Source organism: Cupressus sempervirens, chromosome 10, assembly GCF_028749045.1.
Source record: "Cupressus sempervirens isolate cs-2001-9-10 chromosome 10, ASM2874904v1, whole genome shotgun sequence".
NCBI lineage: Eukaryota > Viridiplantae > Streptophyta > Pinopsida > Cupressales > Cupressaceae > Cupressus > Cupressus sempervirens.
The window spans coordinates 732,634,557-732,651,107 of record NC_143127.1 but is presented as its reverse complement, the minus strand read 5'-3'; the positions used below and the strand labels follow the sequence as shown (position 1 = coordinate 732,651,107).

General features: G+C 34.7%; 1 long non-coding RNA gene across 1 annotated transcript; it reads left to right on the top strand.

Annotated features, from left to right (window-relative positions):
* Positions 1–1,244: 1,244 nt before the first annotated feature.
* LOC149535936 (uncharacterized) lies at positions 1,245–4,500 on the top strand. The gene is made up of 3 exons (XR_016357182.1): positions 1,245–3,748; positions 3,870–3,923; positions 4,024–4,500. It is a non-coding gene; the product is annotated as an uncharacterized LOC149535936 (long non-coding RNA).
* The last annotated feature ends 12,051 nt before the right edge of the window (positions 4,501–16,551 follow it).

The following is a 16,551-nucleotide window of genomic DNA, read 5'->3' as shown; positions in this document are numbered from 1 at the left end:
CCTTGCTGATGGAAAATGGAAACCAACATTCAACTAAGAGAGGGACCTCTACAAGTATTCTCTAGTTTGGATAAGGTTTCTCGGTCTCCCTTTAGAATTATGGGATGAGAAAGTGTTCAAATGGATTGGAAACTCCTTTGATTAGTTCATCAAAATGGACAATATGACTAGCTCTAAAACTAAACTAGGTTTTGCTAGATTCTATATCAATGTTGGAATGAATAAACCCTTGCTGGAAATGGTTGACCTAAAATATAAAAGGGGTAACTGGTCAACTAATAATCTATGAGACTGCAGCCCCCTTTTGCCAAAAGTGCAACATGTTTGATCATTTGGTTGTCGATTGCTTGAAGTGTGAGAAACTCAAAGACAAAGTGTCCTCACCGGGAGTGGTGGTGGTTGAAAGCATAAAAACTACTAAGATGGTTGAAAAGGCTAAAAGACCAGTGAATAAGGAATCGATCAGCCTAAAGGAAACTTGTGAGGAGGCCTCTTAGGGCTTAGTTGAAGCCCCTAGTGAAAATGTTGAGAAGGTAAGAACCCATGTGAAGGTGGACACCATTGGATAGGGTGGAGAAGTCCAAACTCTTATGGATGATACTATTGACCATGAAGAGGGGGAGATTTTTGACATTCTTTTTCTACAACTATTCCAATTTGGGGAAGGAAAAATGATTAAAGTGATGGAAGTTGACAATGGTGCTACTCTGTGCTTTTCACCCTTCCTCTTGGGAATGGATCACCACTCGTTGATGACACCCTGGTGGTTTCATTTCTAGGTATTTTTGAAATGCTTTCCCCCACAACTGAGCTACCAAATCTTGACCTTCTCAACAATGATGTTGATAGGATGATCCCAAAGTGGAAGGCTAGAGGAGGATATAAGGTGGATGTAGGGTCATCCATGAGGATTGGAAGACCTCTAACCAGGAATGTGTGTCATAAGGAAACATAGAAGGATATAGCATAGGGAAAAAAAAAACCCTAAAGGAAACTCAAAATCATAAAAGATGAAGCTCATATCTTGGAATGTGAAATGGCTAAATAGCCCTAGGAAACAATATTAAGTAAAATAGAAGATGATAGTGCTTAAGTCTAAATTGATTCTTTTGTAGGAAGTTAAAATGACTCAGTAGGTTTTCTCTAGAATTTCTCACTAATACATTTGGTACCAAATTGCAATGGTAGTGCCGTTGCAATTTGGTACCAAATGTATTAGTGTCTACGTACATTTGGTCAGGGGATAAATTTTCTTATAGTGAGGCTAATGCTACCTCTGGTGGCATTGCCATGATGTGGAACCCAAAAAAGGTGTTGGGAATGATCACTTGTATTAATCCTCATTTTATGGCCACGAGTTTCACCTCATATGCTATTAGTTGGAATCTTTTCAATTTCTATACCCCCAACACTAGGAATGGTAGACTAGCTATCTAAAATGAGGCTACTAAAGTGGCTAAGAGTACGAGACAAGAAAGAATTGTGTGCATGGGGATTTTAACACCCGTCTATATATGCCAAAGAAACTAGGGGTTTTGGAAGAATTTTATGATAGTATGCAATATTTGGGGTATTTCTTGGAAGGAATGAATTGATTGATATTTATCTTTAGGGTCTTGCATTCAATTGGTTAAATAATAGATTGGGGAAAAAATTGATTCAGGTTAAATTTTATAGGGTTCTTATTTCATATGGTTGGGACATTCTTCAACATTCTTCCTTAAAGACGGGGCCGAGGACAATTTTGGATCACTCTATGTTGGTGTTCTCTTGGTTGGAGAATCGACCTACTAGATGGAGGCCTTTTATGTATGAAATCATGTGGCACTCACACACCAAGTTTAGAGATTGTATGTGTGGTAGTGGAAGGACCCAATTGAGGGAACGACCATGTTCCATATCACTAGAAAACTTCAAAGAATCCAAAAATAAGTGTGGGGATGGAGCAAATCCTCATTTGGGAACATCTCCAAAGAAAAGAAATCTACTGAGAAGAAGGGGTAAGTGCACCAAGTTGTGGTGCCAAAAAGGTGAAACCTTTTTTTTCTTTTTCTAATTTTCAATAGCGCATCTGTGGTATAGCATGCACGCACTATGGATTGGGTAACCCAAGCCATAATGTGTACATGCTATAGTGTGTATGTGCTATAAAAGGTATGCACTTTATAAAAGACCAAATTATTATAAATGGGCTGCATACCTACAGTCCATTCATTTTTCCTCTATTTTCCTACTTCCCCTCCTCACAATGTGTACATGGATTGAAAGAATAGAAGGTTTTCACCACCCACCTTACCAATATGCCTCCTCACCATCAAAGTTTGAGATCACAAGCACACCATATGTTATCTTAGTTTCTTTGTGCATTGTTTTATATCTTTTTAATATTGTTTTGCAGGTTTTTTTCAATTTATCTTTAAATTTGTTTATTTATTTAGATTTCAATTGATTTCTTATTAGGAAATGTAAATAATGAACTAGAAAATCCCCAAGAAGATCAAAACCAAAACCCTCAACAAGATGAGAATCAAAACCCTCCACAACAAGAACAACAAATTTTGGAACTTGAACCAATGACAAGACCTCCTCTTGGTACACAAGAAAACATAATAAATGAAATAGAAAGAGGCAAAAATAAATTAGAAGCACTCATTGGTAGGTTGAAAGCGTTTGGAAAAACCAATCCAATGAGAGCTCAATTGGCACCTCCCTTGAGTCCATTAAGACCCATGTAGGTTATGTTAGTGGTCAGTTGGAAATTTGGCAGGTTAAGAGAGATGAAAAAAATGATATTATGCAAATAAATTATCATATCAAGATGTTAAAAAAAAAGATATACCAAAAGGGAGGATTTGTTCATTATTTAGAAAGCTTGATGAACAAGATACTATTAGAGAGAGTACTAAATGGTTCCCCATCCATTGTTGCATACAAAATGGTATTAGAAATTAGTTTTGGGATAGATGGTGGATGGTTTTTGATGCCTCTCCTTGCAATAATCATGAGGTCCCAATGTATTTCTTAAGGAAATTGTATTATGAGTTTGTCCTTGGGGAGATCCCCAATTATTTTAATATATTAGACTCAGGATAGAGGTGGGGGGTCATCATTTGAGAGGCTAGGGGCACGTCATGACCCTAATATAGTTAGGGCACCTGTGGTCAAGACACAAGGTGAGCATCTGACCATTCCTTCAGTTGTAAAGGAACATGTAGAGGCCAATGGTCTAGGGACTATTAATGATTTGACACAGACCCTCATTCATTGCACAAGTCCATTAGTTGAGGAGGAGCCTTCTATGCATCTCAGTCACATGTGCACATCATACAAATCCTTATGCACATTTGGTAGTCATGTTGGAGATAGTGTAGATGATGGGCTCATCACCGATTAGTTCTTGAATGAGACATTTGGCATTAACACACAGGTACATTACAATTATAATAAACTAATTTGATCACATTTCATATGTATAGTGAATGACTAATTAATTAGCATCTATTGACATTGTTCAAAATTCAGGGTTAGAGTCTTGGTGGCCCTAGTAGTGATCCCCCGACCCCATTTTTTGTCCCATCGATGAGTCTAGAGGTATGTATTGATTTAATCATTTAAATTAATAAATATATTTATTAAGTAATCATATTAAGGATTGACAAAAAAAATTATGCATGTGCATTAGTTCTCTATAGGACCATCGACATTCACTATGGACTCCAAGCCTAGACATGGTACGAGCTTTGTAGAGGTACATTTGTTTCATGTTAATTTAATTCATTTGATTATATTTGTTTCATGTTTCATGTTACATGTAACATGTATTTTATGACATGCAACTCTTGACATTTGAGACTCCTCATCTTCGACAGTCCATCAATCATGGAGTGGCTGCAACTATGGCTAGTTCATAGCCATTGACTGAGGTATGAAAGAATTTTCTTGGTTTTATTTTTTGTTTATAATAGTTAGTATCAAAATTTCTAATTTTATTTATAAGTGATTATATTGATTTAATTGTTGTAGGGTCTTGTCACACCCGATCGTCCATGAGCGTTTGAGGTGGACTTGCAAAGTGAATATTTGATGACGGTAAGAAAATAATTAATTTTGTGTGTACATATATTTTATTTCAATGTATAATAATTATTTATTCATATCTACTTTTTTTGTATAAGCTCAAGTTAGAGAAGAGCCTCAAAAAGAGGATGAGTGAGCATGTGAGGAAGGCCTCATCATCACCACCATTTCCCTCCACATGACATCCAAAGACCTCTAGAGATTTATTTCCTTCCCCTCATGGGAAGGAGAAGATATAGTTGATAGACATACATGTATAGGCATCAATGAACATATATGTTGGATTTTATGTCAGTGGACATATTCGATATACATTTGATGTATATATGACATTTTATATTTGATGTATGACATTTATTTAATGCACGACATTATTAGACATGACATTATTGGTTAATATATGATATGTTTGTTCATGTATGACATTATTGTTTATCATAACATATTATGTGTTTGTTAATGTACGACATTATTGGTTATCATTTTATATTATATGTTTGTTCATGTATGACATTAAATTGGTTATCATAATATTTTATATGTTCCTTCATGTATGCCATTATTGGTTAACATAATATATTATATGTTCATTCATGTATGACATTATTGGTTATCATAATATATTATGAGGTTGTATGGGTACTTGTACCCACACCCTTGGTACTCATACCCACGTACCCAAGTACTAGGTACTCGGTGGAGAGCATCATAGCTAAGGACCTTGATTGAGATTTTGGATTTTTTTTTTCCATTTTTTGTTTGTGTATCATCTCATTTCTTATCAAGCTTAATTCAATACCTAATTAGTTCAAAAATTTGATATAATATTGATTAACAATAAACTTTATCACTATTTAAGCATAAGTTTATTAGTTCCAATATGTCATTGTCATATGATTTATGATCTTGTTCATGTTAAAAAATTTCCTTCTTTGTTATTTGTTTATCAAGCTTAATTCAATACCTAATCAGTTTGAATTTTTTATACAATATTGATCAGCAGTAAACTTTATCAATGTCAAAGCCAAAAATTCATCATTTGCAATATGTCATTGTCATATGATTTATGATCTTCTTTTTCATGTTTAAAGCCCGCCTTTTATGTTATGCATCTAAACAGTTACCATAAATTATTATTACAAACATCTAACAAATCTGAAACTGAAAATAATACATTACATTTGCAAACTTTATCACTATTCTTGATTTGAAAAATCATTTTCATGACTCATAAATTCAAGTTTTCTATAAATATAAAAGAATAATTAAAAATAAAGTTTGACATACCCAAGTACGCCTATCCCCTATTATAAAAAATAGTTGTACCCATACCTGTACCTATACCCGTACCCTAAGTACCCCAAGTACCCTTGTCCCCCTGCAACCTTGTATATTATATGTGGATCTTGGTGTTTTCTATACACCTATGTGGTCTATAGGATATCTTGCTACTTAGAACATTCGCGGACCTTACCCAACCTCCTCACCAGGTTAACTGATCCAAACTTGCAACATCACTCCCTTACTCTTCTAGGAATAGTATCCCTCCAAAGGTTTTATAGGTCTACTAGGGTACCATAGAACTCCCTAGTCCAACCAAGGTTTCCATGATGTCTAATGTGTTATTGGAACACTTGTACTATTCTTGAATGGATAACAAGAATGGGTTTGTACTTGATTTCAAGATTACAAGGAGAGCCCCTAATTAGGTCTCCACCCAGATTTCTAGGGCCAATAGCTCCTTTGTGGTGCAAGAGCACCCACTCTAACTTAAAAAAGCACCATTAAGGTTTCAAAATAAGGTCCCTGTGTCCTTTAGTCATGCTTAGGAATAATAGATTTAACATTGGATCTCATTGTAAGGCCATAGTTACAAGATTGGCATTTTATAAGCCCTTGTCTAACTATTGGTCATTAATGATCCGAGGCATAGGTATTTACATTTTTAAAATATTTTTCATGTTAACATCCTTTAAGGATCATAAAAATAAGGTTAGGACCAATTTTGGTCACTAGATATGCAAAATTGCAAAATATGGAAAAATTGCTCTAAAAGTTGTCAAAGCAACTTTGAGCAACTTCTTAAAAAGTTGCTAAAACTTGTAAAATCCTCTCCCAAATGTCTATTTGGTTCAAAAAATTCATATAACTATTGGGAGCATCCTATATAAGCCCTTATAGGTGGGTGATAGGATAGATATGTAATTTTGGTATTGAAAGCAATAAGATTAGCATTTTTCCTTGCATAAACACGTGTTGTAGACCCTGGTATGGATGATTGGAGATGTCTTAGTAGACCTAAAGTTTTGAAATATCATCTATTTAATTTTGAAAAAAGTCTCATGTTCTAACTCTTCATAGTTTGAAAGTTATTCAATTTTTATTGCCAGCTGCCTAGAAATCAGCCTACAAATCAACAACTTGCTAGGGCTGGGTTATTTTGGCATATTCCACCATGGGAAATTGATGCCCTTTGGTGGAATACAAGGTGTAATAATTTACTTTCATATTCTACAATTTTTTTTTTCTAGAAGATGCAAGGAGGTGAGTTTGCTGCCATACCCTAGGTGTACTTCATGAAGAGTACACCAAATTAGCATTTACAACATTCCTTCTAGACTGATTTATTTGCTTCAACAGAGACTAAGATCCTATAAATTTGTCTTATTTACATTCCCCCACATTTCCTAATTATTGAATTGTATTTTCTCTTTGTAGAAAGTGTACCTGCAGTACAAATGGAGTCCTAATTAGGCCTTCAAATCCGATCTAATGTTGCAACAACAACAACCTCCATTCTTCTCCATGTTTGGGAAATTTTTCATGTTTCATAAGACCCAAAAGGGTATCCAAATTACTGGTCAAGTCACCATGTGCTTTGGAAGAATCCAAATTTACACCTCTTCCTCATTCTAGGAAGGCTAGAAGCCAATTTAGTGGTTTTTCAAAGTAACTTCATACTATAAGTCGTCTTTGATGAAATGAATCATGGATTCATGTTTTTTAGGACCTAAATAGGCCATATCAATTATTTTAGGCCACCCTTAGTCTTTGTATTCAATTTTTGGGGTTTGATCCCTCTTTTGGCTAAGGGAATCTAGTAGTGCATATTGAGTTTTTGGTGCTTGGTACTTGGGTAGACCTAGTGATTAGGTTACCTTGTCTTGTGGGGTTGTGATAACCTTCCATTAAGCCCATCTCAATACCTATGATAGGTATTTGGCACTAGGACCCTTCACCTTGGGTGTTGAGGGAATTTGAGCATTTCCACCATTCCTTGCTGTTTGAAGACTTCTACTGTGCACTGCTGCATCACTTTGTCTTAGAGTTTCAACACCTTTGGCCTTAAGAAAAATTGATACATAAGACCCATGCTCAAGGATTTTTAGGGTCTCAGGGTGCGTACAGACCATACAACAAAAATAACAAAATTGAGGGTTTGGTAGGGCTTTCTTGGCTGCCTGATCTCCCCACTTTTAAGATACCTTCCACACTTCATTAGGACTCCTCCTCCACAAGTTAGAACCTCCTCATACCCCTCTTCAATAACTTAGAAGGGAAAGTCTTCATTCTTCGATCTTTGCTCTTGAGAGCTCTTCTTTACTGACAGTCCCTAGCTGGGCATTGCTTAGCTCCCCTAGGGCTTGGTCAAATAATTCTTTGCACTCACTTTTAGGGCCCTTTCTTGCATAATATAATAAATTTTTTGTAATCCCTTTGCTCATTTAGGCCGTGAATTTTGGAGTGCCTATTGTCATCTTCTTTAATACTACTATTGCCATAATGCTATAACTGTCACATTCTCTTGTCTATGTCGTGAAACACTTCCACCTAACATTGCCCAACATGTTGGAGTAGGTCTTTTATTTAGTTTTAATATTTTTTCTTGTCTCTCAAATGAGCATGTGTATTTATCACTCGAGCACATTCCATTCAACTATTGTTATTATTTTGTGTCATGAAATCTTTAGGTGTTGTTAAGCCATTTTGGATGGCATGAAATCCTAAGTAATAAAGCATGCATATTATTTTTGTTTATTATTCTTTGCTTGTTTTTGTAGCTTTGTGACACTTAAGTTGTTTAATAAATTAATATTATAGTCAGAAGGTTTGGAATTGATGGTTTGGGAGGTAATATCGTGGCTATAGGGTTGAAATTGTGTTGCTACAATAATGTATTAACTCACGGACCTATATTTCAATGTTTCACAACCTCACATAGGGTGGCCTCCAGGTTATGGGATTTTTCAATTATAATTAGTCATTTATTTGTTCACTAGTGTAGGACGCCTCTACAATAAAGAGGTTTCAGACCAAAAACATTTAAAAGTGTTGGTTGATTACTATTCAACTCATTGATTACTCTACTTACCAAAAGACTTTCAATCCAAATTATGAATTACATGTAACTAGATTATGTAATTTATTCTCCACAAATCATATTCAACCATTATTATTATTTAGTTTCTTTTAAAAGCTTGAACTATTATTTTCGTGTTATAGCTGAAACTAAAACATGAGCAAATGTTTCTTTGCACTGATTCTTAATTTATTAGGTTTCCTAGCTGAATGATGAAAGTGTTGAATGTGTAGGATGTTTTGGTTTCTTTTGCATGCACATTACAAAGAATTTGTGGAAATATGTAAATCAAATTAGGGATGTCAAACCTTACAAAGAATTTGGTCTCATGGAGAGGCCTAGAACTCCTATTTTTTTCATCCAGAGGTGGCCTCATGAAATTATGTAAGCAACTATTCAATTTTTCTTTCTGTCATTCTGACAAATTAGTGGTTTTGCCTTTTTGGTAGGAAACTCTACAGGGTTGCTAGAGAGGAGGCTTTAGCATTGCAACCACCCCATTGAAAATTAGAGGATTTTTTCACCAAATGGAAGCTTTATGTGTGGTAATTTTTAATGAATACGAGATCTGGGACACTGCAGTTGTTAGATAGAAGTTTTATGTTTCATGAGGACCCTTTAATGCATCCAACTAATTTTATTTTCAGCACCACCCATTGAGAAAATTATTGTGCATGAACAATGCTTAGTTTAGGTTTCTTAATCTCTCCACACAACATTCAAGCCTCTTGCAACAATTTTTCAAGTTTTTGTAACCAAAATCATCAGTTAAATTCTATCTAAAAAACATTATTGCACCAAAGTTACTGTATGGGGAAAAACTCTTCAAAAATTTGAGCAGATGCTACAAATTTTTTGTACCCCTATTTTATTTGGGGTCAAGGATAGTGTCTAGAGGACATGCACATTGAGTGGACTAAGTGTTAGCAAAAGCGTAATTATGAATAATAGAGGCTGAGAACCATACCAAGCTAGAGAAGATGAGGGGAAAATAAATAATAGAATAAGTTAGATGTTAAACTTTAACTACAATGCATAGTATTATTATCCAAGAGGTATAATATAAGATGTTGTACATATTGGTGCCTAATATATTCCCCTAATTTACCACTAAGCTAGCTCCTAGAGGATGGCAGGGCCGAATATGTCACTGTAACTATTTTTAGTTAGAAAATATGTTAGGATAGATGCCACTAGACATGTGTGGCAAGTTTTTAGAAGACTTACATTGTCATGTTTCTTTGATGTGTTCTATAGTTGATGATGATGTTTTTGACAGAGAAAAAAAGGGTTTATCTTAGTACAAACAGAGTTATGTATCCTTGAGTCCCCCAAATCCTTGAGAAGCATTAATACCCACTACGTCCAATTGCAAAATTAGAAGTGGAGATTTCTGAAAAATTTGCACTTTTTTCTACCCCTGTCCTTTGGAAGGAACTTTTTGTGCTTCCATCATTAGGAAGAGGGTGTCTCTTGTTGGAAAACTTAGATGTTGATTGTTGATGATCTGGTTACTATTGGTTGGGGTGGCACATAGAGGATTGAGTTCAATTGAAAATAAAGCCTTTGCAACATTTTAGATTTCAATAGAGGTGGCTAGTAATGGCATGATAGTTTTGAATTGAAAACAAGGTGCATAACAAGCTAGGTAGAAATATTGAGCTCAAAGGTGGTGTCTAATCCTACTTACTTGGTGATGTTATAGGGCTCACAATGCAATGGACAAGCTTGTGGTGCTACATGTACTTGGTAGTTATGTTCTACAGAATGGTTTGCATATATTGCTGTATTTGTTTAATTTGTGTGATGAATTTGATGGCTTTGTCAACTTTGTCTTAAGATAGAGTAACTGATGCTAAGGATAGTAGCATGAGATAAGCCCTATCATTCAATTATAGAAGTTGAAATTGGAGTAACATGGAAAGGGTTGTGGTTTGTAGAGTTGGGAAGACCTTTTTCATAGTTGTGCTTAATGAAAAGTAGGCTTCCATCCCATTTGTTCTTCTTGAAGTAGTGTATTTGAAGAAGGTGCAATATAATCCTTTTACCGAAGGAAGTAGATCAACTTTGTGCCTATCAATGACCAAATTCCCATGTGGGGGTGCCTCAAAAACAAGGGGGATTGATTAGAGATGATGGTACTTTGACTTCATTAGCAACTCAACAACATAAGTTTCATAATTCCATATTCATTGGTAAAAACTATAGTTTTTGTTCTCTTATCAAACAAAATTTGCAAGTTGTGAGCATTTAGTATTGGCCATGTTACATCTCCTTAGCATAGGATCTATCTGCCCCATGATGAATAGCTATTGTCAAGAATCACTGCTAATTTTTTCCATAATTTACCCACCAATCCATTATGTCAACATATACTGAGAAGGGAAGGGCAATGTTTGATAAAAGATGCTAGTTGATCATCATTTCTATGACCAGGGCTTTGTTCTGTTCTTCCATTGTTCCCATTCTATCTGCTTAGTATATAATTCCCTCCATGTTTTGCACATGTGTTTACATATTGTTCCAAATATATCACCATTGTCCTCTCTATTTTGACCTAATTTCACACCATGTTTGCAAGTTTCCATTATTCAAATAGTTGTTTACATTTGTAGTTTAGCTCTGATACCATGTTAAATTCCAAAGGTCGATGATGCAAATGTAATGGCACTGCCTATTCAAGGTATGTGTGCTCCAAATGCAACATTCTCTTAGATTTATATATAGAGAGAATAGGCCATGAATAGACATGTCCCTTCATGGGACATGTCTATTCATTAATCAGATAATTAATAATAATAACAGATTTAATATCATATATATATATAATTTTCTCATATAAAACTGACTTCATAGCTTAATATAAAGAACACACACACACACACACATATATAAATTATATATAGGTTTATCTAATTGAAGCTATCAAACATTGACAAATTGAACTATTTCTAGAGGTGAGATTGGTTTTGTACAAGACATGAGAGTTGCCATCTTAGAGAATTTGTCTACTACAACATACTTAGAATTGTTCCCCTTTTTTTAGTTGGATAACTAGATATATTATCCTTCTACACATCACACCATGTTTTCTCCATGATATTTTCAATGTGGGGGAAATAAATAGAAACTTATGAACTCTTGTAAGCCCCTTAATGTGTCATTATCTTTCTTAGGGACGTTTTAGTTTGGTGTGCCCAAGAATGTTTGAGTGCTTAACAGGATAAGACAAGGTTGGGAATAGGGTTTAACTAGCCACCTAAAGCTAATAGAATAGATAGTTTGATCCCAAGGTAAAAGGTGAGAGAGATTTGACTATTGGAAACTTTGTACTAGCCAACACTACAAGTTTCAACATCACCTGAGATGGCATTTCAAAATCAAAATAGAGTATGATATCCAAAGAGAGACAAAGGTTATTGTAGGTATCTACAACATGGTCCTATAGGAATTGGAATCACATCCATACCTTGCACGAGCTTCCAGATTTCTCCATCAAAGATCGTTGTCCTGTGGCATTTAGTGACCCTTAGGGATGTTTCGGTTTGATTTGCTTGAGAATGTTTGAGTGCTCAACACGATGAAACGAGGTTAGGAATAGGGTTTACCTAGCCACCAGGAGCTAACAGAATAGACAATTTGATCCCATGATAAAAGGTGAGAGAGACTTGGCACTTGGAAACTTTGTATTGGCCAACACTACAAGTTTTAGCATCACTCAAGATGGCATTGCAAAATAAAAATGGAGTAAGATCTCCAAAAAGTGAAAGAGGTTACTATGGGTCTCCACAACATGGTCCCATAAGAACTAGAATCACATCGATACCTCGAATGAACTCTGAGATATGCCCCATTAAAGATCACTGCCTTATGGCATTTAGTGACTCTTAGGGATGTTTCAGTTTGGCATGCTCGAGAATGTTCAAGTGCTCAATGAGATTGGATGAGGTTGGGGATAGGGTTTACCTAGCCACCCGGACCTAATGGAATAGAAAGTTTGATCCCATAATGAAAGGTGAGAGAGATTTGGCTATTGGCAACTTTGTACTGGCCAACACTACAAGTTTTAGCATCACCTAGGATGGCATCATAAAATCAAAATAGATTATGATATCTAAAAAGTGAGAGAGGTTATTGTAGTTCTTTGCAACATGGTCCTATAGGAACTAGAATTGCATCCATACCTCACACAAGCTTCAAGATATGCCCTGTCAAAGATTGCTGCCCTATGGCATTTAGTGACCCTTAGGGAAGTTTCGGTTTGGTGTGCCTGAGAATGTTAGAGTGCTCAATAGGATGGGATGAGGTTGGGGATAGGGTTTACCTATCCACCTAGACCTAGTGGAATAGATAGTTCGATCCCACGACCTTTTTTGCATTAAGTTGCAAATTTGAGCAACTTTTACAACTTTCAACAATGCAACTTTGTACAAAAAGTGCAATTTTTACATTTTTCACTTTATTTCAATTCTACAACTTGGAAAAGGTTTGAAAACACTAAAATAAATTATTTTCAAATGTTCAGCCCTTCACCAATTCCCAAACTTTTACAAAGTTGTCAGTATTTTTACAATTTTGCTTTGACAACTTTTGCAATTTTTGACATCTTAACTCCTAGATGCCTAAAACTTAACCTTATGACCCTAAGGACTTTAAAACCTTCTAAAAAACATAAAAAATCATGTTTTCCTTAAAAAATTACCTATATTGCTCATTTTTATGCTTAAAAAGTGGCCCATAGTGTAACAATAGAGACTTGGTCCAAAATGACCATACCTCATCTTTTGATATGTTATAGAGGAGTGAAATGGGTATCTTAATCTTTAATTTATTTACTTGATGTTGAAGAAAAATGTGGAGAAAAATGAAAGAGGACAACATTTTATGCTACTGTTTATATTGGAATTATCATTGTTTCTTTAGCTAGTGTTGTTCATGAGTTAAGAGTATAATAATCTATCTTTTGTTATGATTGAGTTCAATATTTTAGTGTTCTTGTTGATTAGTGTTGAAAATGATTTGGAATTTGAGTTAGTGATGATATGAAGGATCAAAATAATATCCATGCTTCTTGTTGGTGTTCTTAGATCATGTTAATGGTTCACACTGATTGATGAGACCAAATTTTTATTTATTTAATAATTTTTTGGTGTTTCTTTATTTAGGGTCTAACTAATTTGATGAAGCAATAAGTTGTGATTCTTAGTGCTACTTTGGTGATACCATTGCATGCTTTTGGTTATTCATTTGGGTCCTATCCAAGCCTTGGATGATTTGATTTGGATAACATTACTGATTAAACATAATATTTATATATTTTATTATAATAGGCATTAGCCAACCTTGTTTATGTTTAATCATTGTAACATGTATAAATGAGATAACATTTCTATAATTGAGAGTATGTTAAGTATGCAAAGAATGTGCAAAGGAAATATATTGTATGCATTTTATGAATAAGTAGAAGTTGTGCTTCATTGGATTTGTCTTGGTATTTGAGATGTTTATCTTCTTGGTTGTAGTGGACATTATGTCCACTCTCTTGTAATCAAGATTATATCAATGAACCCAACTAAAGAAAAAATCTAAGATTTATTGTAAGAAATGTTCTCTACATAGCGTCTCCATAAATTGGGTCATATGCCTCTAGATGTAAGTGGATTGATCTTTTTCTCTACTTTATTAAAAATTAGGAGTACTCTTTCATAGTACAAATATCTTGTGGTTTTGGCTCCCACTAGGTTTTCCCTAATAGGTTTCCTCAAGAACATATATGATGCAGAGCCCTCCATTATCACCTTAAATATACTAACTCAACTTGAGGATTCAATAATATAAGTTGCAATCAACTCAAGGAATTAGTCCCACTCAAATATCAAATGGAGTTCTCTGACTTCGTAGATTACTTCCTCAACTATGCTCATGAGTTCATCATCTCATTGTCTCAATCCAATCTATTCAAACTCCAATACTCTCTTAGGTTACCTAGTGCAACTAGTGTACCTAGTGCCTCCAACATACCAAATATCTAATCAAGCTTTCCACACTAACCCTAACACCTTGGATAACCTTTTCAAGGCCTATCTACTATGATCCAACTCTTCACTTACTCCAACCAACTCATCTTTCACCATTTCACACTTTAACCCTCCTAGGCCTACCTAGTAGCCTTGTCAGACAAAAATCTGCAAATTCCATGAAATGTTTCCAAATAACCTAGTAAGTAATTAACTTTTAAAATACCCTTTTGGAAGTTATAAAACACCTATCAATCTCAAACCTTCACCTCTTGACTGGTGAACCTTTCTACTGCTGATTGCACATGCATTTAGGCCTAATTAGCCTAGCCCAGCAAAGGAACCCTATCCTCCACTAATCTCCAAAACTCCCCAACCTAAAAAAGTCTTTCTAGACATCTCAAGACACAATATTATCAAACTATCAAAGTATCACCATTCATCAAACTCCCAAATCAACAAACCCTCACTATTTGAACAAGAAACCAAGGGTTTTGTAGAAAATACCCCTCCAATTCACTCAAAACTCTAAATAAGATTAAAATACCTTAAAATACATCTAAAAAGACCTTTCCAAACCTTGGTCACCCTATCTATCCCTCGGATCATTCCTAGCCATGACTGGTATGGGATTGGTTTCCCTTAATCAACAATTTCTCGTATTTTTGGGTTCTTCAAAGACTTCATCTCAAATCCTTGCATATATTCACTATATTAAAAGGATCTATTATTCATTTGAATCAACATACCAATCACTAGAAACCCATTGGTGGGTGAGTCAAGTCACTTAATAAAGTCCTTGCACTAATGACTATCTATACTCATAATACAGGCACAATCACTTATACAAGTGATTTCCTTCACTTTATCACCAAACAAAACACTGAAGTTAATGCATAAAAATGTAAGATAAATAAAAGAAAATGTATTTAGTACACCATGTTTCAAACAAGTTCACATTTATATATTCAAACAAATTTGTTGTTATTGGGACTGTACCCATGGGACAGTAAGCTTCATAAAATGCAAAAAAATTGAATTCTATTAATAAAACTTCCATCTTTGGTTCCATTACATATTTTATCATTATGTATCATCTCTCCCTTCTAATCATGTGGAATAACTTCTAAATAGACCCCATCTTCTCCCACAAACCCGACAACAACTTCTTAACTGTTTGTAACTATCTGCAACAATGTACTAACTTGACATATGAAATGTTGTCAAGTTGACAACAAAGTTGTCAGATCGACAAATAAAAATTTCTATACTAATATAAATAATCTTTAACTTATTTACACTATAAAACTCTAAACATATCCATTAGTCTTTTCTCTTAGCCATTTTTGGCATTTTTGACAACATTTTGTCAATTTTGTAATTTACATCTATTTATGCATATCTTGTATCTTAACCTTGAATGACCTATGACTCCTCAATACTATGACTTTGATGAACCAAATACATTACATTTGAATATGACACTAACATTAAATGAATTTAACTCCTTAAACCTCACTTGTTCCATTTTTGCCTAAGTTTGCCCATTCTTGGCAATGTATTACAAATTTGACAATTTCATGCTTCCCTTACATTTTGATGGCTTCAATAGCCATGGTTCACCATCAAATTACTTTACATATCTTCATTACACATTGATTTCCATTGGTATCTTCATGGTCTCCTTCATAGGTCCTAGTGTACCTTATAGTTTCGTGTGTCCACTTGGTCCCTCTGTACAAATATATGATGTTATGTGTTATGTATTATGTATTATGTGTTAAAAATCTTGTATTATTATTTATCTTTTAATATTTTATTTATTTAAGTGGTTGGAATTATTATATTTGGCATACAACTGAATCACCCCCTCCCTAGGATGTGCTTGTCTCTTACTGGACCTAAAAATTGGTATTATAGCCAAGTCCTTTTAAAGATGTTTGATCACTTAATGTGATATTTGACATGGAAAGTTTACAAAATGATGGTCCTAAGTTTGATGGAACCAACAACCTAGTTTGGAAGAATGGTATGACTACTTATATGATATGTATGGGAGATCGATATTGGGATATTAGTGAGAAGCCTTATGATATA